At 40.6% G+C, this 21,055-nt stretch overlaps 1 long non-coding RNA gene across 1 annotated transcript in view; it reads left to right on the top strand.

Annotated features, from left to right (window-relative positions):
* Positions 1 to 6,771: 6,771 nt before the first annotated feature.
* The window catches only part of LOC131423728 (uncharacterized), a 47,250-nt gene continuing 32,966 nt past the window's right edge, over positions 6,772 to 21,055 (top strand). Inside the window, exons 1-2 of the long non-coding RNA XR_009225647.1 lie at positions 6,772 to 7,151; positions 11,152 to 11,653. This is a non-coding gene — a long non-coding RNA (uncharacterized LOC131423728). The remainder of the gene's footprint in view (positions 7,152 to 11,151; positions 11,654 to 21,055) is intronic.

Genomic DNA, 21,055 nt, shown 5'->3' with positions numbered 1-21,055 from the left:
TTCCGAAGTCCATATGAGTGATATGATTTTTCCCAACCTTTCACCTTCAGCCTATGTATGTCTTTTCCTATCAAATGCGTCTCCTGTAGGCAGCATATTGTTGGGTCTTGTTTTGTGATCCATTCTACTAGCCTGTGTCTCTTAATTGGTGAGTTTAAGCCATTAACATTTAGGGTTATTATTGAGATATGGGTTGTTGTTCCAGCCATATTTATTTATGTTACTAAACATGGTTTGTTTTCCTCTTTGATTATTCCCCCCCCCTTTACTGTCCTACCTCCCACTGTTGGTTTTCATTGTTATTTTCCATTTCCTCTTCCTGTAATGTTTTGCCGAGGATGTTTTGAAGAAATGGTTTTCTAGCTGCATATTCTTTTAACTTTTGTTTGTCGTGGAAGGTTTTAATTTCATCTTCCATCCTGAAGCTTAATTTCGCTGGATACACAATTCTTGGTTGGAACCCATTTTCTTTCAGTGTTTGAAATATGTTATTCCAGGATCTTCTAGCTTTCAGAGTCTGTGTAGAAAGATCAGCTGTTATCCTGATTGGCTTACCCCTAAATGTAATCTGCTTCCTTTCTCTTGTAGCTTTTAAAATTCTCTCCTTATTCTGTATGTTGGGCATCTTCATTATAATGTGTCTAGGTGTGAATTTCTTATAATTTTGCACATTCGGCATCCTGTAGGCTTCTAGAATTTGGGATTCTGTCTCATTCTTCAAGTCTGGGAAGTTTTCTCGTATTATTTCATTGAATATACTTCTCATTCCTTTGGTATGGAGTTCTATACCTTCCTGTATCCCAATGACTCTTAAGTTTGGTCTCTTAATGTTATCCCATATTTCTTGGATGTTCTGCTCATGGTTTCTTAACAGTCTTGCTGAGCTGTCTATGTTCTTTTCCAGTTGAAATACTTTGTCTTCATTGTCTGATGTTCTATCTTCTAAGTGTTCTACTCTGCTGGTAGTATTCTCAATTGAGTTTTTAAGTTGGTTTATTGCTTCCTGCATTTCTAGGATTTCTGTTTGTTTGTTTTTTATAACCTCTATCTCCCTGTATAGTTGATCCTTTGCTTCCTGGATTTGTTTGCGTAATTCATTGTCGAAGTGATCTTTCATTGTCTGATTTTGCTGTCTAATGTCTTCCTTGATACTCCAGATCATCTGAAGCATATATATCCTGAATTCTTTATCTGACATTCCATCTGCTGCAGCTGTTACCTCTTCTAAAGTTGCGTTGACCTGCATTGCTTGTGGTCCTTTCTTTCCTTGTCTTTTCATACTGCTTGCGTTTCTTTCTTCTTGGTGAAACTGTTGTGTTTTTGAAATTTTTCCCCCCCTATCTATTTATATTGCTCTTGTATAGTTGAAAAGTCTCCCTTGCGGGCGCGGGCGGGGGCTCTGCTCTGCCCCTCCTCCAATTGGTGTGAGGTGTCTACCACGCCCTCGTACCACTGGGCCTGATCCGCCGTTCTGTCGCAGGTCTGCCTACCTTGCAGGCGGGGGCGAAGGCTCTGCCCTACCCCTCCTACCACGCCCGCGGACCGCCGGGCCTGATTTGCAGGTTAGTTGCCGGTCTGCCCACCTTGCGGGCACGCGTGGCAGTTCCGCTCTGCCCCCACTCCAATTGGGGTCACGTGACCACCACACAGGCGGGCCACTGGGCCTGATCTGGGCGCGGGCAAAGGCTCTGCTCTGCCCCTACTCCATTTGGGGTGAAGTGTGTACCACGCTGGCAGGCCGCTGGGCCTGATCCACCGGTCTGTCGCAGGTCTGCTTACCTTGCCGGCGCGGGCGGCGGCTCTGCCCTGCCCCTCCTACCACGCCCGCAGTCCGCTGGGCCTGATCTGCAGGTTGGTCGCAGGTCTGCCTACCTTGCGGGTGCAGGCGGCGGCCCCGCTCCTCCCCTCTGGCTCCACGACAAAGCGAGAGAGACTCGGGTATCTGTGACTCACCCTCCCTACCAGTTGACCAACTGTTTCCGTTTCCGCTGGCACCGATGAAGTTGTCTCCTCGGCCGCTCTCCGATGACATCAGATCTCTGCCATGCTGGCATCCCCTGTTCTATGGCTGAATCCCATTTTCTTCTCTTCCAATAGGCAGAGCTGTGCCCTCCGAGCCGAGCTTCTGCCCTCTATGTGCTGACAGAAATCACTGTAAGGTGGCTCCTGGGAGTCTCTCAATCCTGTTAGTCCAGAGCCCTTTCACTTATCCGGCCCCTCCCCCTGTTCCTCCTCCCAGCCAGCCAGCCAGGTCCTGTTCACCGGAGGCGGTTCCCCAAGTGTCTGATTACACTTGCAGCCCCACCGCGTGTCCTATATCCCGAACGATGAACACCCTCTCTGTCATTCATCTAAGCCCCAGTGCTGTGGTGGGGTGATCTGGGAACCAACAGTTTAAATTTTCTGGACCCCTTTGGTGGGCACGCCCCCAGAAACTGGCGGCTAAGATCTTGGGTGTCGCCGCTGGTGTTAAGGGAAGGTGGGGATCTGGAATCCCCTCTGCTTCCCTACAGACACGCCCCCGGTTTCCTGGCTGCTTGTATCTGGAGGGGGTGGGAGTCACACACCTGCTAATGTGGATTCCGCTGGGAAGGAATTCCATAGGCGGAACTCTGGTGAAGTCACCTGTCTGCTATGGTGGGCCCCAGGCTCCTTTCCGGAGTGTCCGAAGGGAGGGGTGGGACTGGTCTGTCTCTGGTTGGTTTCAGCTCCCGGTTCGCTATTTCATGAAGGCTTGGCGAGAGACCTCTTCCTAGAGTCCCTGCACCGCTCCTGCTGCGCCGCGCTGTGGAGGCTATCCGCCCAGACGCGGAGGCAGCGTGCAGGCAGCCCGACAGTCGCCGAGTCGCGCGGGCAGCGGCTGGCGGGTCTGGACCTCTGCGCTGCGTGGCGGAGATTCACTCGTCTAGGGCAAACTGTCACCTCCAAAGATCCTACCAAATTCCCGGCCGGTCTCTCTTTAGTGGAATTTTGCTAGGAGTTTCTCAGCAGGTCGAATCTAAGCGTATCCATGCGTCTCTCTGACCCCGTTGTTGCGGAGGTACTGAAAGCACTGCCTCCCCACTCTCCGCCATGTTGGATCCCCCCTACTTTTCAAATTAGTAACAGAAAAATAAACCTCTCCAGCAGCAAACTGCACATAAACACAAAGAGATAAGTTACAAATGGAAATAACCTTTGATATGACTATGAAACATGGTTTAATCTTGCTGGTACTCTCAGATGCAAAAATTAAAATAATAATATGAAATGCATTACTGAACTTGACAAAGATATTTTAAGAATGTCTAAAATGTCACATGGAAACTACTTAAAGAAAAAAACATCCTTATTAATTAAAGTGTGATTTTATAAAATTATTTGGGGTCAAAGTTAATTTCTGTCATTAACATGTTGTATATCACTTGACCTCCAAAGATAAATACTGTTTGCATAAAACTGCTTACCTAGGAAGTGAGACAGTGGAGGTTTAAATAAAGAATTAAAGGAAAAAGAATAGGCTGTTGTTTCTGAGCACAATTAGGTGTAGGCAAAATCTAATAGTTGACTCTAAGTTAAATTTGCATTGAGATATAAGAGTTATGTGTGTGTTTATAATCTTTTCTGCATTGCTTGTAATTTTGGTATTCCCAATTTCCCAAATCCTAATTACCCTTATGTTAGGCTAAGAATTCTAATTTGAATTGTTCAATATTCTAATATGCTGGAAATTTCCAAAATGCCAGCCATTTGATGCAGTTTGTTTTATCAGGAGGAAAACATTGCACTATAATGAATTCAGTGCTTCATGTATGACTAGAGACTTCTGGTTCTTCAACAGTTAACCTTAAGACAGGGTCATCCTTTGATGATGTTCTAGATCTTGGAATAATTCTAGGCATAATAAACATGAGTTGTCTCATGGCCTGAGAAAATGCCCCTGCAGGTGTATTTGCAGTCCAGAGATGATTGTTCTAAAGGTCTTGGAGTCTGGTCAACCCTGTACTTACTTTGGCTACCTCACTGGTGTGAGATAAGCTTTCGGCAAATCCCAAATGCTGCATACAGGGTAGGGAGAAGGGAGACAGTGAAGAGCCTTTGACTAACTGTCCATCTCTCTGTCCACCTGTCAGTCTTCTATCATCTGTTCATTGCTTTCTATCTTTTCCAAGTTATTTCTTATTACATCTATTTAGCGTCTCTTTGCAAACAGGGACAATAAAGAAGGAGAAGTTGGTACGAATAAATCAATGGTGAACTAAAAGCTAAGTGTCTGAAGGTTGGCAAATATGTTTACTGAAAAACCCTATAAATCAATATAAGTATTTTTCAAGGCTGTTTCACCACAGTGGAATTCAATAGTGGAGAAGGATAATTCCAAAGTCCATACTGAGGAATTTAATCGACTTTAATTTCACTGGCTGTCACATAAGATGTACTACTCTGCAGTAACATCAATGTTTAAGTGTTTTCTTTTTAAAAAATTATCAATAAGATATCTAGAAAACTTGGTACATTCTTTCTAATATCTAGTGTTTCAGACATTTTAATAATTTCCAGGGCTGGAGGTGTAATTCAGTGGTAGAGCAATTACCTAGCATACATAAAGCTTAGGTTCAATTCCTAGCACCACAAAAATAAATAAGCAAATAAGATAAAATTAATACTTTCTAGGTATAATTAAAAGTGTCATGTATTGACAGGAAAGCATCCATTTAAAACAAATACCAGGGGCTGGGGATGTGGCTCAAGCGGTAGCGCGCTCGCCTGGCATGCGGGCAGCCCGGGTTCGATCCTCAGCACCACTACAAATAAAGATGTTGTGTCCACCGAAAACTAAAAAATAAATACTAAAAAATTCTCTCTCTCTCTCTCTCTCTCTCTCTCTCTCTTTTAAAAAAAAACAAATACCCTTTCAAACATAAGACTTTATAACTGATATAGCTCTTAAGAAACAAATCTACAAAGATCAGAATAATTTCAAGATCTATTTGTTTCTTGAAAAGATAACACCAACCTTCAGTTCAGAAAGATAATAAAAACAGCCTAGTAAGAAATAATTATTTTTCTAAATCCCCATCTAAAATAATTTTTGCCAGGTGTTCCATTTTAGGAATTGATAATTTTAAATCTACATCATAATGAAATAACTACTTAAGGAAATAAATTTAGCATGATTGAAAATAAACTTTCTAAAACACATTTTATTCCTGAAAGAACTTAAAAGTCAAGTTATTAAAAATTTTTGCTAGATATGTATGAAGAATCAGTAGGATGAGGCTTCTAAAATTAATACCTCATTTGGTGTGATTTGAAATCAGCTTCCTTATTTCTACCCTCACTTCTTTGAACTCCAGAACCTCCCAGAACCTTCTCTGTCAAGTTCAGGTGAAGAATTGGCAGTTACTTACAGTTCTATACCCCATGAGTTGAGAGGAGAGTGAATTGTCTTAGAACAGAGAAGCCTGAGATCCAAGTCTCCATGGTCTGCACCCGTGTGCTCGTGTGTGTGCGTGTGAGCACACGAGTGCTGGCCAGCAGAGCAAGCAGCTCATCACCCCATGAAGAGCACTGAGAGCCCGTTGTGCAGAATGCAGAACTAGCAAATCTGAAGCATCTTCTCCACTTGTTCTTCACCCCAGTATAGGCTTTTGGGAAATAAGGATTATATCAAATGCTGTGGATTAATTGACACTTCTCTCCTTCAAATTTGGCCTTCTTTCATAAGACCCCACTGGCTCAAAAGACATGTGTGAATTCTCTCTCTGACCCAGAAGGACATTCAAAATTACTCTAGTTCTTACTGGTAATGTGAGCGCCTTTCACACCAGGAAAACAGATTCCATTCCAACACTGAATCACTTGTCATACGATTCTTCTGGTAAAGAGTGAGCATTTTTCTTAGTCCAAATCTGAGCTTCACTGAGGTGTCAGGGAGTGAGTGAGCCAGCTTCAGTCTTCCCACCCCTATCTGGTGCAGTGTGCCTCTGTAGGAGAGTATTTAGATGTATGGAAACTTGTTAATTTATGATTAATGGAAGCGTGTAAAAACAGACAAATGCATTTAATTTTGTTTGATCTCAAATAATTAATAAGATCCTTAGTTGCCTCGCATCAGACCAGAATTCACAGAGAAAACCACTTAAAAAGGAGCAATAAATAGAAAATCACAATTACACACTGGCTTTTTTGAGGTCAATGAATTCTAGTGAGGTTAAGTACAATAGAATTAAAGTAGTCACTGTACTAAATTAAAACTTTAATACCAGAGGAAAATGAGAGTTTTGAGATGAATAAAGTTTGTCTTAATTTGTATGTGGATATCAAGATAAATATTGCAACTTACAGAGGTCTCAAAGTGAGAAAGTCATAAACAGAGTTAGTGTTGCATGACATTTAAATTTTAATAAGAAATACATGCAGGTAAAGAAAGTTCATTTTAGGGTTGACTAGAATATAAGAACACGTGTCTTATCATCACCAAGTGTGTTTTGTTCCCACAAATAAGAATTGTTTTTGCTCCTTGGTTGTCTTTTGGTGTACTCTCTGAGTTATATGCATTATATACATGGACTTCATGAGGAGTAGGATTTTTAATAGTCTTACCTCAAAAATAAACTGTTTCTGTGTTTTAATTTAGAGTATATTTCTTAAGGCAAGATTGAATTGGGGGGGGGTTTGTGAGTTTTTAAGAGGCATTTCTTAGTCAAAGTGAGTTCCTTTTGCTTCACTTCATCTTTTATTTTTTAATTTTAGAGTTCTAGGGATCACACCCAGGGCTGCATGCATGCCAGGCAAGTGCTTTATCTCTGAGTGACACCAGCCCCTAGGTTACTTGTAAGAGTTAATTTGTTTCTGCTTCTATTCCTGTTTATGCATGGCTAGGATCATGTGGTAGATTATTCCTCTCTGGCCTCCAGGAAATCCCACCTCTCCTTTTCTATGCCTGTGTGTAGTTATTTTCTTTGTTGGCTTCAGGTTTGGCTGTATCCCTAAGGACAATGATACATAATTAAATGAAGCCTGTGCATTGATCTCCTCTCAGAATACTGACCTACCACAGCTCCTCAATGATTGGTGTTGCCTGTTACAAGATGAGAGACCACAAAGAAAACAGAGGCACCCCCCTCACTAGCCAGAAATAACACCTCCTAGCAGCAGAAGGATTGCAGGTAAGAAGAGCCCAAGCCCTAATTGCTAACATCAGCAAATTTTGGCATGGCTGGTTGCACTCCAATAGATAACTGAAACAGATAACGTGATTTTCACCCTTGACATCCAGGACTCTCATTGAATAGCCTTGGCTATGCAGCCTATTTCCTTTCCTGGCTTATAATTTGAAAAATCAAAGGTGCATGTGTTGGGAAGGAGAAAACACAGTGTGAGTAGCAGTCTGACCGCAAGGGCCAGGGGCATCTCAGGAGCAGGCAAGAGTTGCAACAAATGCTAATCTGAAAATCCGTGAAGCAGGAATCCTATACAGCTCTCTTTGCATTACCCCAGTTAAGAGTCTTTTCCTTTACCTGTAAGACAGAAAGTTATTTTTGATCCCCTTTTCTTTTCACTTAAATATTTCTCTTTAGTGGACTCACACCATGGATCTTTAATGCTTTCTGTTTCATGCTTCAAATTTAATTTGTTATTTGAATGTGCAGATCGGTTTTGCATAGATATGGTAAACTGTATCTGTGCTGGCAATGCTATCTTTCAAAAAATAATCATCTTAAAATACCCTCCTATAATTAGTTTTCATCTTATATTATCCTACATATAATCAGCAATAATCAGACAGTATTCATAATTTAGCCAGTGTTAAGACATTAACATAACAGCTTGTGAGATCAGGTGGCTTTGAGTTAATGAATAATTGTCAATAACTATAGATAGCAGATATTTCTGAGGTATCCTTAGACATTATTGCTCCTGTCTTCTCTCCTCCCTTTTTCTATGAGTTCAATACATTCCCCTTTATAGCTATTGATAGAAATGGGTAGACAGAAACTTATTTTCTTGATGTAAATGAAAAAACTACCTCCAGCTTAGTTTCTGAGTCTCTTGTCTAATCTTTTCTAATGGTGTGTCAATCACAGGTGGCTTTGTGGTTTGGAAGAAGGAATATTGGGAGGCTTCGGTGCAGATTCATTCATTCATTTAGCAAATGGGTTTGATGTTTAGTATATCTCAGCATTGCTCCATGTCCCAGAGATACAGGACCCAACAAAAATGAGTACAGCCTCTAATCTTTTGGAACTTATATTCTAATTATCTTCCAAATAATAAGTTGTCTTGCAATTGATCCACAGAAGGCAAGATTAATACCCCTGAATTCAAAATCAGCCTGAATGTTGGGGTAACAACCCGTGCATATGCCTAAGAGTATGCACGGGTTACTCGTGTGTTCAGGCTGGGGGCAGCACAGGACAGCCATCCCAGGGGTGGAAAGAGGGCCCAGTGAGGGGAGGGTAGAATGACAGTTTTTACTGTCATTGGGGGTGAGGTGGGGGTTCCACCTGACACAGGAGATTTTTTTCCTCACAGTTTCAGCCTCCCCAGTGCAGAGAGGGAGCTCAGGTGTGGGGTAAGAAGGGAGAAGGGTGGATGGAGTCTGAGGCCTGCAGAAGTCAAACATCAAAGATGGACTGATCCTGTTAAAGTTCCCCCAGAGTTTGAGTGCAGGCTGAGGTGCACAGTTCTTCATACTTATTTGAACTCATGTAAGTATGACATTGGGTGCTCTAGGAGGCCAACAGTTAGAGCTCCTGTGAGATCAGAGGTCTGTGGAAGCCTGGTTTAGGAGCCCAGGCTGTGCGTGGAGGATTTTTACCATGGAAATGAGTGCCTTGGTCACTATAAACAACATGTGGAGCTTAAAAGGAACACCGAGTACCTGGAGAGGCCCTGCAGCTTCCATATGTGCAGAGACACACATGAGTTTGGTTTATGCTTTTAGTCCCCTGATGATATTCCCAGAGTTCTTCATGGCAAAGATGATAACCTTGAGCACAGAGTTGTTGCTGTTGGTCAAAGTAGTCAGCTAGAAAGTTGGTGGTGGCCCTAGAGTCAAAAGAATGTGCAGATAGGACCAGAGATTTAGTTTTTCAGTACTGGGGATTGAACTCTCCCTTGCACAAGCTGGGCAGGTGCTCTACCACTGATTACACCACCAGATCGACCCTGACATTTTCTACTGTTAAGATAACTGCTTGAAGTGTCTGTCTGTGCTGATCCATGAGAATGATCCTACTTTTATGTGTTAATGTTCCGCCACTCACTTTAGAGTACAGGTTAATTTTAGCTCTCGGCTCTAGAGATTCCAGTTGCAGTACATTGTGTGGGGGCCTATGGAGGAGCCACCACCTCATGGGCCAGGCAGCAAAGAGAGAGCAAGGAGGGGGCTGGGGTCCCATCCCCTTCAAGGGCTTATTCCTAGTGACCTAAAACAACCCACTAGGCTCTAACTCTTAAAGATTCTGCCTCCTCCAACAGCACCCTCCACCCCAGGGACCAAGCCTCTAACACATGGGTATCTGAGGGCACTCAAGATCCAAGCTATAGCAGTTGGGGACATCCTGGTTAGGGATGGATAGCAGTAAGCCCCTTGTGATTCCATCACATGTAATGGTGACTCTGGCCTCAATAATCTTTTGTGTTCATTCAGTTGATCCACAGGGGCTCTCCCGGCCAATGTGTCCAGGAATGGGGTAACCTTCCCAATTGCAGCTGGTAAGGGATTGAACATGGAAAGTCACTTTCTTCTGTAGGTGGGATATGCCAGAGGCTCTTTCATGTATGTATAATCTTCATTTCAACAAGCAGCTTTCTAAAGTGCTGCTGGATCTGTGGGGTGCGGCCTTCATGTGCCAAGGTACAATGGGCTACTGGGCCTAAGGCTCACAATCCATAGCTGTTATCTTCATTCTCCAAACTAAGCTGTGCTTATGAAGTATATCCATATATATATGACTTCCCATGTGTGGTGGTCTGCCTTTCATTAATGTAACAAGGTAAACTGAGATTTATCTGTAACTGAGATAAACCAACTTAAAAAGAAGAACAGTTTGAGCAGGGAGCTGTGGTGCATTCCTGTAATCCCAACAGCTCAGGAGGCTGAGACAGGAGGATTGCAAATTCGAAGCCAGCCTCAGCAATGGCAAGGCACTAAGCAACTCAGTGAGACCCTGTCTCTAAATAAAATACAAAATAGGGCTGGGGATGTGGTTCGTGGCCAAGTGCCCCTGAGTTCAATTCCTGGCACCAAAAAAAAAAAAAAGGGGGGGAGGGGGATGGTTTGTTTTTGCTCATTGCTTCATTACCTATGCAAGGGCAGGGATCCCCAGGGGGTTCCAGGTCCAGGATCTTGGCATCCTGAGCAAAGAATTGAGCAAGACTTGAGAGGTTGGCAAGCAAGGCAGATATTTATTGAAAGCCAAAGTACCACTCTGGGAGAGCAGAATGGTCTTAGTTGTAAAGGAGCTCAAGGCCTCATCATGGTGAATTTTGCATTTATTGGACTATTACTAATTAACCCCTTCTCCCTTGGGTGGATCTGGATTTGATTGGCACTTCGATTGACACTTGAAATAATATAATTTCTTTTCTCCTGCCCAGGTGTAAGTTTCTTTTTGCCTCAGAAAATTCACAGAGGGGGAACAGACTATAATACTAATGATATAATAAAGATATAATGTTATTGTTTAACATGCCTTGAGCCATATGTTAGCCCTCAGTCACTGGGGCTATTGAGCATTACCAAGACTGGGGTTTCCCTTCATGGTCTGGCACTCCCCTTGTGGTCATCTGACTTTCTCATTTTAACCACACCCCGATCCAGCTTCCCCTCACAGGAAGGGGCTTCACATGGAGTATTGTGAGGGCCCTAAGTGGACCTGAGAGGCCCAGGGGTGGTCCCTTCCCCTTGCAGAATCTCCTACCTAACAGGTTTGGAGGTTTCAACGCATGACTGGCTGGCCCTGTTACTGTGGGCCTTCGGTGAGGCAGCACATCATAGCAGGAGTTCATGATACAGCAATCTGTTCACCTCAGCACAGCCAGGAAGGGAAGATGAGGAAGAGGAGGGGCCCATATCCCTTTAAGAGCACGCTCCCATGTGACTTCAAAACTCTCAAGGGCCCCCACCTCTGATGGTCCCCACTCCTCCCATTGGTGCCACAGGATGAAGAACAACCGCAATACCTGGCCGCTGGAGGACACTTCAACAAACCACAGCGTATGATGTTTCTGTAGCAGTTGTTGTGGCCAACATGTGTATGCCAGAGATTCCAAGATGCATGAGAGAAAACTGCTGAGTGCTCCAAAATACAGGAGAGTCTGAAGGGTGCTAATGGGATTTTGCGACTTACTACATTTGGAAATATTCTAGATCTTTTGTTATCAGAGTCCCATTTAAAGTGACCCAATTTGAAGGTAACAGCAGAACTGGACTTAATTAAAATTCATAAATGAGGACTATGTACACGACAATGGAGTATCCCTCTTTTATGAACTGATCTGTGAATATTTGGGTGAATTGAGTGTCAACTGATTCTTCTCAGGGAAGGACATTGTCATTGTACTGTCACACACTTGTGATTCTGGAGAAAGCTGGGCATGACTGAGCTCCTTCCTGTAAAGATGGTGTGAAGGCAAGGTTGTTGAGACAGCACACAGGTGGCAGGTAAGGTGTGTGAAGGTAAAGCCAGACTGTCACTGTGAAGTTGTTGGAATAGGCACTGAATGTGTCACATTCACAGCAGTGAAATATTTTCCAGCTGATGATCATATGGAATTTGGGTTCAGGAGATTTAATTGGGGAAACTATGGTGTTAATGATGGGATAACCCACTGATAAATAGCATTCATTTTTGATCACTGGAAAAACTGGATTATTAAGTGGGGCCTGGTAACTGGAATAGAAGTAAAAATGGTATCTTCTTTAATAGGCTAATGTGAGAGGTGGATCTCGAATGATGGGCCATGGTTTCTCTGTGCCTTGTTTTATTCTAAGTTCAGTCATATAAACCAATTTTCCAAAATATAGAAATGTGTTTGACATTGAATAGACCCAAATTACTCCCTTGGCAAATTATTTATTGCAATAAAGTAAGGAAAGTTTCCACATTTGGGGTTTTCCATATAATTGTTTTGCTCTAAGGGAGAATGAGCATGTAGAGAGGGCTTAGGGAAATAATAAAATTTAAGATAATAAGTAGTGTAAATGGAAAATGCAATGAAATTAATAATATAAGGAAGAGATGTATGAATTATAGTTGATTAGTTGTGCTTTTTTGTGTTTGAATTTTGAAAGAGAACCATAGTGGTGTAATAGTTGTATGATACCTTAATATAGATCTAAACATCTTCACTTCTATTTTAAGTAGTTTGTAAACTTACATTGGAAGGCAGGATTTGTGTCCATTAAGGTAGAAGTATTAGGCCTAACTATCCTGGTGGCTCAGTACTAACAATTAAATAATAACATGAGAAGTTTTAATATTTCTACCTTTGATTTTTCACCACCCAGGTAGAAAAGAAAACTTGTAATTTCTGATTTTCTGATCATAGTAGCCGTGGCATAAAGGGACCAGTCATCTTGTTAATAAAATGTACAATTTAATATTAACACATCTAAAATGTAGTTATTCTTGGCCTCATTAACTTCCCAAGTCTTAGTATTTTTACTATTTTTCTGTGCTCATCCCAGAATTCTCAGAGGTGGACTGTTTCCCAGTGCTCCTCACATGGGTAGGTATTTGTAACTAGTGATTGTAAAATACTGGGACACATGGTCATCATTCTTGTCATAAGCCATATTACTAGGGAGAAGAAAAACTATTAAAAAGTAGGAGCCATGGTGTGTTCGGCACAGCCCAAGTCATACAGGTACGCCATCTGACACCTGTGGTCAAGTCAGGAATCAGGGCTTCCAGGACAGTACATTTTTGGTACAATGATACACAGCCAGTAAGTGGGGAAAAGGGATTGAGACCCAGGATAGGATGCCAAACCACCCACTCTTTCCTCCAGATTTCTGGCTGCAGTGTCACTGAAAAATTGTTTGTATGTTTCTAAAATTCAATTACAGCATATAAAGTAATTTGTGAAGTTATTTGGAGTTTTATTTTACCATTACAATTACTCATGTTATGACTTACGTCAGGAGATGAATTAAAAACATAACCAAAGAGGAGTCAGGAAAAATCCATTCTGCCAATGCTGTTGTCTCAGAATCAGATCATACAGGTCACAATCTGGCCTATGTCACCAGCTTCATGACCTTATCCAACATGGTACAGTCCTCTGCCATTCAGGTATCTAGAGTACCTGCTTTAAAATTATGGCTATAATTACTAGACTGAGTTGTAATTACTGAGTGCAGTAAACTTATATGCTAAATCAAATGAATATTTTTGAAGAATGTTCAACAAGTAGATGTTCCTATACCTATTAAATGAGTTATTTTAGATAAAATTGTTTGTTCATTCTGAGATTACAAGAAGGGCCCATATCCAGGATATACTTTTGATTTAGTTCTGAGGAAATACCTTGCTGTTCCCCACCCCATCACCATATCCTGGAGTCTCTTGGTGGGCACCTTCTTGGATAAGGAGGAGCCTCACTTTTGAAATGGCAGGTCAGAAGCAGGCCAGAAGTGCTTTGTCCTGGAATTGAACAATTTGGGGTCAATGATGAGTTGTGTGGATGGAAAATAAATCTTAACAGATTTCTTCCAATGAAACAACAAATTGAAAGTGGTGAGTCATAAATGTAGCTGAAAATAATCAAATTTAAGAGGATTAGTACAGAGAATGATAGATACAAAGTAATATTATTTTAAAATGTTAAAATCAATTTGATTTTAACATGTGCAATGTGAAGTAACATTGAGAAGACAAAAAGAGCTGTAATCAATAATAAGTTAAGATATTCAGCGATATCTTTATATGCAGCATAGTTTTTGTGGATCATATTTCTAAATGTTGAAGGAAAATGAAATCACAATTTGCAAATAACATGCTTTGCCTGTTTGATAGAGATTTATGGCAAAGATTTACCATCCCTTAAGAACACTGAAGTCAAGTCCTGCTCTGTATTAAATAAGAGTTTTACTTAAATTTAATTTGGTTTCCCAAATAGATTTTTCTAATATGCAGAAAGTCTGCTGAGTAGCTGACATGAGTATTCTATCACTCTTTCAAGTTACAGCTCTCTTAATGTGAATAAATGAAATGTCGGCCTTTCATTCAGTAGTAATTAAACTCCAGTGTTTTTCCATCCTTGATGCACAAATAAAGGCATACCCATCATGGAATGATGGTAACTCCCTCAAATTGCAGACCCCATTGCTACTCTCCCAGAAATAATCTGTTCATGCAAAGTAAAACTCATCCAAGGTTTGAAGGATAGTATAAGTCTTTGAGATTTTTTTTCTTATACTCTCTGTCTTTCACTATTCTTCAGAACTCATTAATATTATTCTATTTTAGAAGATAGTTGTGTGAGAAAGTTTATGAATTCAATTTATAAACCTCCAAAATAGTTATTGTACAAGCCTGAGATGAGAAGATGATGAAACTATTACAGATTCTGTAATATTTTATGGTCAAAACTATCAGAGTTCATTTAAATTACATTCATCACAATAAAGGCACATTTAAATTAGCTGAATTTAAAAAAAATGGCTGTTATAGTGACAGCTAAGTGAGGATAGCAGAAAACCCACAGTAACTATTTTTAAGAAAGAGGCATAAACGAATCTGATAGTTTAATCATTGTTAATCCAGAGTTGTCATATGTAACCTTTGTTTTTTTCAATATATCACTATTAATTTTAGTCAGTCATAGATTTTTGTTTGTCTCCTATTGGGAGAGAAGATAATTGTATTTAATGCAATATTTGCATGGATATCTGCATAAAACCAGATGAAGTATTACTTCAGTGAAATAGCAATCTCCCTGACATCCTGATAATGAAATGACCCAATATTGATTGACATTTTATACACAAAGCTGTTGTTAATGCATATTTGCATACTGATGATATTATGTTAATTACAAGTCACTCTAGTATTACCATACACTGAGAGAGAATATGCTATTCTAAGGCTATTTTGAATTTGAAATGAAAGATACCCTATTTATGTATTTGAATCAAGACAAAAATCTCATAACTAGTAAAACAAATGTTGGGAGAATATTTATGTGTAAAATAGTGAGTATTAGTGAATATATCTATTAAAATGCCATTAATTAGTCTCAGTATGCTGATAAAATTTTCAACTAAAATTTTACTCTAAAATTAGTATTTTTATTCTTAACATTGAGCAAAGTTCTTGTTGTGTAAAATATTCATTTTTAAAGTTAAAATTTAGAGTTTTCTGTTGTTTCTACCACTATTGTAACTATAACCAATAAAATAGCTATTTTAATATATACAGAGAATTTAAAAAAAAAAATGTTCCTCCTTTTCAGCTCAAAACAGAATTAACTTGATGCTGTAGAGATCACATGGCATGTGTGTGTTCACATATGTGGCCACACACACATGGTTTTCCCACTTTATTATCAGTAACATTTAGATTTTCATCCCTCTCAATTCAGAACTCATTTTCAAGTCTGATGCCAACCGATCCAGGGGTCTAACTCTGTATTTGACAGTGTCCTGGCTTCCTGCTGCCTCATCGCCATCTCTGACTCTTCCTTATCCACCATGATCTACCTAATCTACCCAGTCTCCTTGTGTCCCTGGAAATGGAGGTGGAGATGATGCTTATAAAATGAATTGTAGGTGCTACTTATTTGGGGACAGAAAAGAAAGGATGATTGTAGAGTGTCTGAAACTGTTCCAACTACAGTAGAGCCGACAGCTAAAGAGGTGCTCATCCAAGAGAATTATGAGAGGGATCTGATAGTTGGAATCCCATAGATTGGGTAAGAGAGCATTTTTTCCTACCACTACTAGTAAAATTAACCTAACAGCTAACATTTTTTGGAGTTTGCTGTTTGCTGTGTACTATTCTAAGCGACATAATTGCATGATCTCATTCAAACCTCACAAAGTGGGTTTGCACCATAATCCTGAAAAACATGATCCCAAATGTTATAATCCTGAATGTGGAAACTGGAAGAAATAAAAAAAATCTCTAAAATTTAAAATTCTGAAAGATAGAAATCCTGGTAGTATAACTCTCTCGGGTAAACCTTGAGCTAGGGGTATAACTTGTTGGTAGAGCAGATGTTTAGCATGCATCAGGTCATAGGTCTAATCCCTGGCATGGAAGGAACATCATTGCTTCTTCATCTGATTATTCTTTCCATTATTCCCAAGAAGCACACATGTATTAAGCCTGTTCTTTTTGTGAATTTCCGTCCTTGCCACCAGATATATGCTCTTTTATGGTCAGAACTTGGTTTCCTCCACTCACATTTCCTTTCCTTCACCCTGCAGCAGTGCCTGGGCCTCATGAATATTCAGCAAAAACTGAATAAATGAATGAGTTTTAAATGAATGAGTGGTGAGTGAACAAATGGGTGAATGGAAAATGAATGCTCTTTTCTTCATATTAATCAGTGAAGTTGGGGAGCCCAGGAACAGAGTGATCTAGGACTTCTCTCTCTCTCCCTCTCTGTCTCTCTCTCTCTCTCTGTCTCTCTTTCTCTCTCTCTTAATTGTTTTCCAAATTTATAAAACAGAAGTCTAAAAATATTGAGGGTGGGTGGTGCTAAGGCTATTGGTAAGTCGAACAGATAAATCTTCAGCAGTCAGTTAATGAAAGTGACCACAGCATGAGATTGACTATTTAGAGACAGCAGATGAATCTTAACGAGGTTAAACATACATGGTGGAAAGGTACTGAGTTTGATGATAAGAAAAGGTGATGGAAAAAGTGTTATTCACATTTGAGGATGGAATAGAAATTAATTATGTAGGGTTGATGTTCAAATCCCAAACCCCTTCAAAGGAAAAAGGCATAATTTTTACAAAAGAGTTTTCTTAAATTAACCCAAATGTATTCAGAACTGCCTTACTTTGTTAATTGACAGGGTTTAATTTCCCCACTAAATAAATGTGTAGTGAGTGACAGGTAGGCTTCTACAGCTTCGCTTGGGCCTTTCCCCTGAGGGATCATAGACTTTGGATCAGCAGAGGTACTCTAGCTCTGACTATACCATCTAGTGCTGTGTTAGTATTTAGCTAACAGCCACATGAGGCTGTTTAAGTCTACACTTGTATTAATTTTATAGTCTTATTTATAGTGGATGACATTGTTTTTTTTTTTTTTTTAAAAAAACACCCTTCATTCTAACTGGCTATTTTTTTAGGGCTCAAAGGCCTCACATACCCAGTGGCTACCATGCTGGATGGTGCAGAAATGCAGAGCAAGTCTCCTCCTCTTCAAAAGTGCTATTGGATGCTACTGGAGATCTTTAGAGAACAGAGGCCTCAAGAGCCCTTGAAATGCTTTATTTTTGTCAGTGCAGTACTAAATATAAATAGCACATCAATTTGCTAATGATGTATTAGTGAGGGAAGACTTCATTGGCAGGTAAAACTGTAATTAACTAATAACAGGATTCTAATTGCTCTTTAATAATGCATTACTAAAATTTCCATTCCCTATTTGGGGGATGGGCAACAGGGCAGGAATCATTGCTCTGTTGACTACAACTTGGTATTATTCAAAGGGATGTGTAGGGTGATTAATTAAAGCACTGGATGTACAAACAAGGAAGCATAAGTTTGAAATTGTAGTGAGAAGCAAGAGGAACACTTGAACATGTTTCCTCTCATCAGTAGCTTAAGAAGGACATTCTGGGTTTCAAGATCTCGATGTTTAGAAATCCTACAAGACATGGTGTCAGCCTATGTGCCCATCGATAGATGACTGGATAAAGAAAATGTGGTAAATACACCCAGTGGAATATTAGGCAGGCATGAGGAAGAATGAAATACTCATCATTTGCAGCAAAATGGGTGGAAGTGGAGAACATTACATTACACAAAGAAGTACTAAATGTTCTCTCTCACATGTGGAAGCTAAAAATAGTCAACCTCAATTCAGATTCATGATTTCTAGAGGTTGGGAAAGACACATGTCTCAGTGAGGAGGAGGAAGAGTGGGTAACAGAATATCGATTTCATCAGTGCACACTGTATGCATGTGTGGAAATCTACATCACATTGAATCTCATTAATATCTACATGAAAATTGCTTACAGACCTGCACTAATATGGTACCACTTCCCATGTGTTATTTCTGAGCCCTTGAAATGTAGCTAGTCCAAATTGAGTCATGCCTCAACCATGAAATGCATATCAGAGTTCAAAAATCTAATATGTGGAGTTGTGTCCAATATCCCACTCATCACTTTGCACTGACTTCGTATTAACACAATAATGTTTTGGATATAGATATACTCTACTGAGGACCTGATTGAATCAATATTTTCTAGCCCATTTGACCAATTCCTGCCTTATCTGTGTCATTGCAAAATACTCAGTTAATTGTACTGCTACTAGTTGCTTAAACAAATCCAACAGTTAATACTACATAAAGTGCTAAAATCTAGCTGAAATCTAGGTTTCCATTTCTTTTATGCTAGTGAAATTGTTGTGGTAGGAAATTATTGATTAAGTACTTTTAAAGAAGGATTGGATAATAATCCATATATGGAAATAAGAGTAGAGTACAAAATTCTCTGTAAAGTACAAATTCCTCCAGCTGAATCTGAAACTCTGCAATTGCTTCCTAGAAGTCTGGGCAGTATCAAACTCTCTAGGGTTCTCTGATGCCTGCTAACCTGGAGAACTTCTGCTTTCAAAGTGACTCAAAATCCTTTCTCCTGAAGGAAGGATATCAGCCTTATAGAAATTACTAATTTTAAAATTGTTTCCTAAAAGACCCTTATGTCAGGAGTGTTCTTTTAAGAAAATTATATGCAGGCAGATGGGAAGGACAGATGAAGACAATTCATGACTACAAGGTCTCCCAGTCCAGTTAGGAGCATTTTCATTGATGTGTCTATCATTGAGTGTGGAGATTGAATGATCAGGACAGATGGAGTCCACGGCAGCAGGAGGAAACCCAGAGAACTAAGAAAGGGAGCATCTGTGGCTTGTCCATCGGGTTTGCTTCCATATCTAGTCTATGTCAGAAGTCTCTACGGTTGGATAGAGATTTACCCAAATAATAAAGGTTAATATTTTGCAACTCTGCCACCAAGATAGGGCACATTTCTAACTGAAAAAGATGTATCGGGTAGCCAAACTACTAGTATACCCTAAAAAACAAACAAACAAACAAAAAACACTGTTTGTAAATACTGTGAGGATAACGTAAAACAAGATGTATTTAAATTGGCTCCATTCACATTCAGATGCCTCTTATACTAAGTGGTACCTGAAATCTAAGGTGTTGCTTCTAAAACTAAAGTTTTCTGACACACCACATGAAGGAGTTGTGAGAATGCAGAGTCTGGTCCAGTGAATCTGAGGAGGGGGCTGGGTTTCTTCAATTCTCACAAGCTCTCAGCTGATGTTGATCCAAGGACCACATTCTAAATACCAAACACCCTCCTCCTAAAATCTGGAGTCAAAATCTTCATTTCTAAAAAAGATGCTTAGGCCATTCTTGCTTGGCACATTGAAATGTGAAAAGCTGATATTAGGATCTACATGATTTAAAACTCTGCACTTTATAATCAAATGGAAAACTTGAATAAAATTTGACTCCTGGTTCTAATTCTGTATCAAATAAGTTAGGAACTGTGGGGAATAACCCAGGTAACTGCATTTTAAGAACTCCCAGGCATGGTAGGTTGATGAATGTTCCCTCACATCTACTCCCTGGAAGCTTTGACTATTACCTTAAAATGTTAAAAATGACTTGGAAAATGTGACTAATGGTGTTGAAATGGGGGAGATTCTCTTGAATCAGTATAAGCACATGAGTTCTCCAAAACAGAAAATGTTTCCCAGCTGCATCAGAGAGAGATGTGATGATAGGAGCATGGTCACGAGAGAAGGACTCTGCCCACCCACCATTGTTACTTTTGAAAAGGGGTAAATGGGGCTGGGAACACAGGTTGGTGGTAGAGCGCTCTTGGGCATGTGTGAGACCTTGGGTTCCATCCCCACTACAGCCCCAAACTAAACAGATAAATAAAATAAGGAAAGACTTGGGCTTGAAACAAAGGGAAAAGGTTACCTGTAGGAGCTGAGTAAGGCACAGGAATGGATTTCCTCTTAGAGTCTCCAGAAGAGAACAAACACAGTTCTGCCAAAAACTCCGATTCAGTCCCAGTGAGATGCTCACCTACAGAGCTCCAAGCCAACAAATTTGTCAAGGCACTGTGCCTGTGTAACTTGCACCAGCAAATCACAGTGCTATACACCAGGGGACTGTAATCTGCAGCCACTGCTCTAGGCATCTATATAAGGAAGAAGCCAGCCCATGGCTTCTGGGGTTTTCCACATGTGGTAAGGTTTCCCTGTACCCAAGTGTTCTTCAGCTTCCTAGCATTTCCTGACCAGCCCAATGACTGAGCTCCATGTTTTGCACACAGGGATGTCTAAAGGGTGGAGTAACCACTGTTTACCTGTGCTCTAGAAACTGTGATTTTGCTGATGTGATACACTTCAGTGGGCTGTATAGGTCCTTTGTGTGCAGTGTGCTAGATGGGGGCACAGGTTTTCTTTTTTTAGCAGTAGGAGGGGTGTTGGAAGTTCAACAAGAAGTTAAAAAGAAGAAGGAATAGGATTTATCATGTGTCAAGAAGAGTTCTCTATGACATGAAACACAATTGCACCTTTTGGAGACCTGGCTATCTCAGGGATGAGCTAGTGAGCACAGGACATTTCCTGTCCATCTGTCCCCAGCACTGCCTTTCTCATTCCCTGCTGCTCTTGCTGACAGTTGCTGGGCTCCCTTAACCACTGTGCAAGACAGAGCAATGGTGGCAGCAGCCATGGGGCCCTGTGCCCACCAGGGCCCTCCTTTTGAGGTCAACACACTTCCCAGTATGGGTGGGGGGGGGGGCGTTCCTGCCTCTGCAATTCCTCTTCCACAACCCCCAGGGC

Source organism: Marmota monax, unplaced genomic scaffold (assembly GCF_021218885.2).
Source record: "Marmota monax isolate L192 unplaced genomic scaffold, Marmota_monax_Labrador192_F-V1.1 WCK01_AAM20220418_F8-fsc00071, whole genome shotgun sequence".
Lineage (NCBI taxonomy): Eukaryota > Metazoa > Chordata > Mammalia > Rodentia > Sciuridae > Marmota > Marmota monax.
This window is presented reverse-complemented; position numbering and strand designations above follow the sequence as displayed.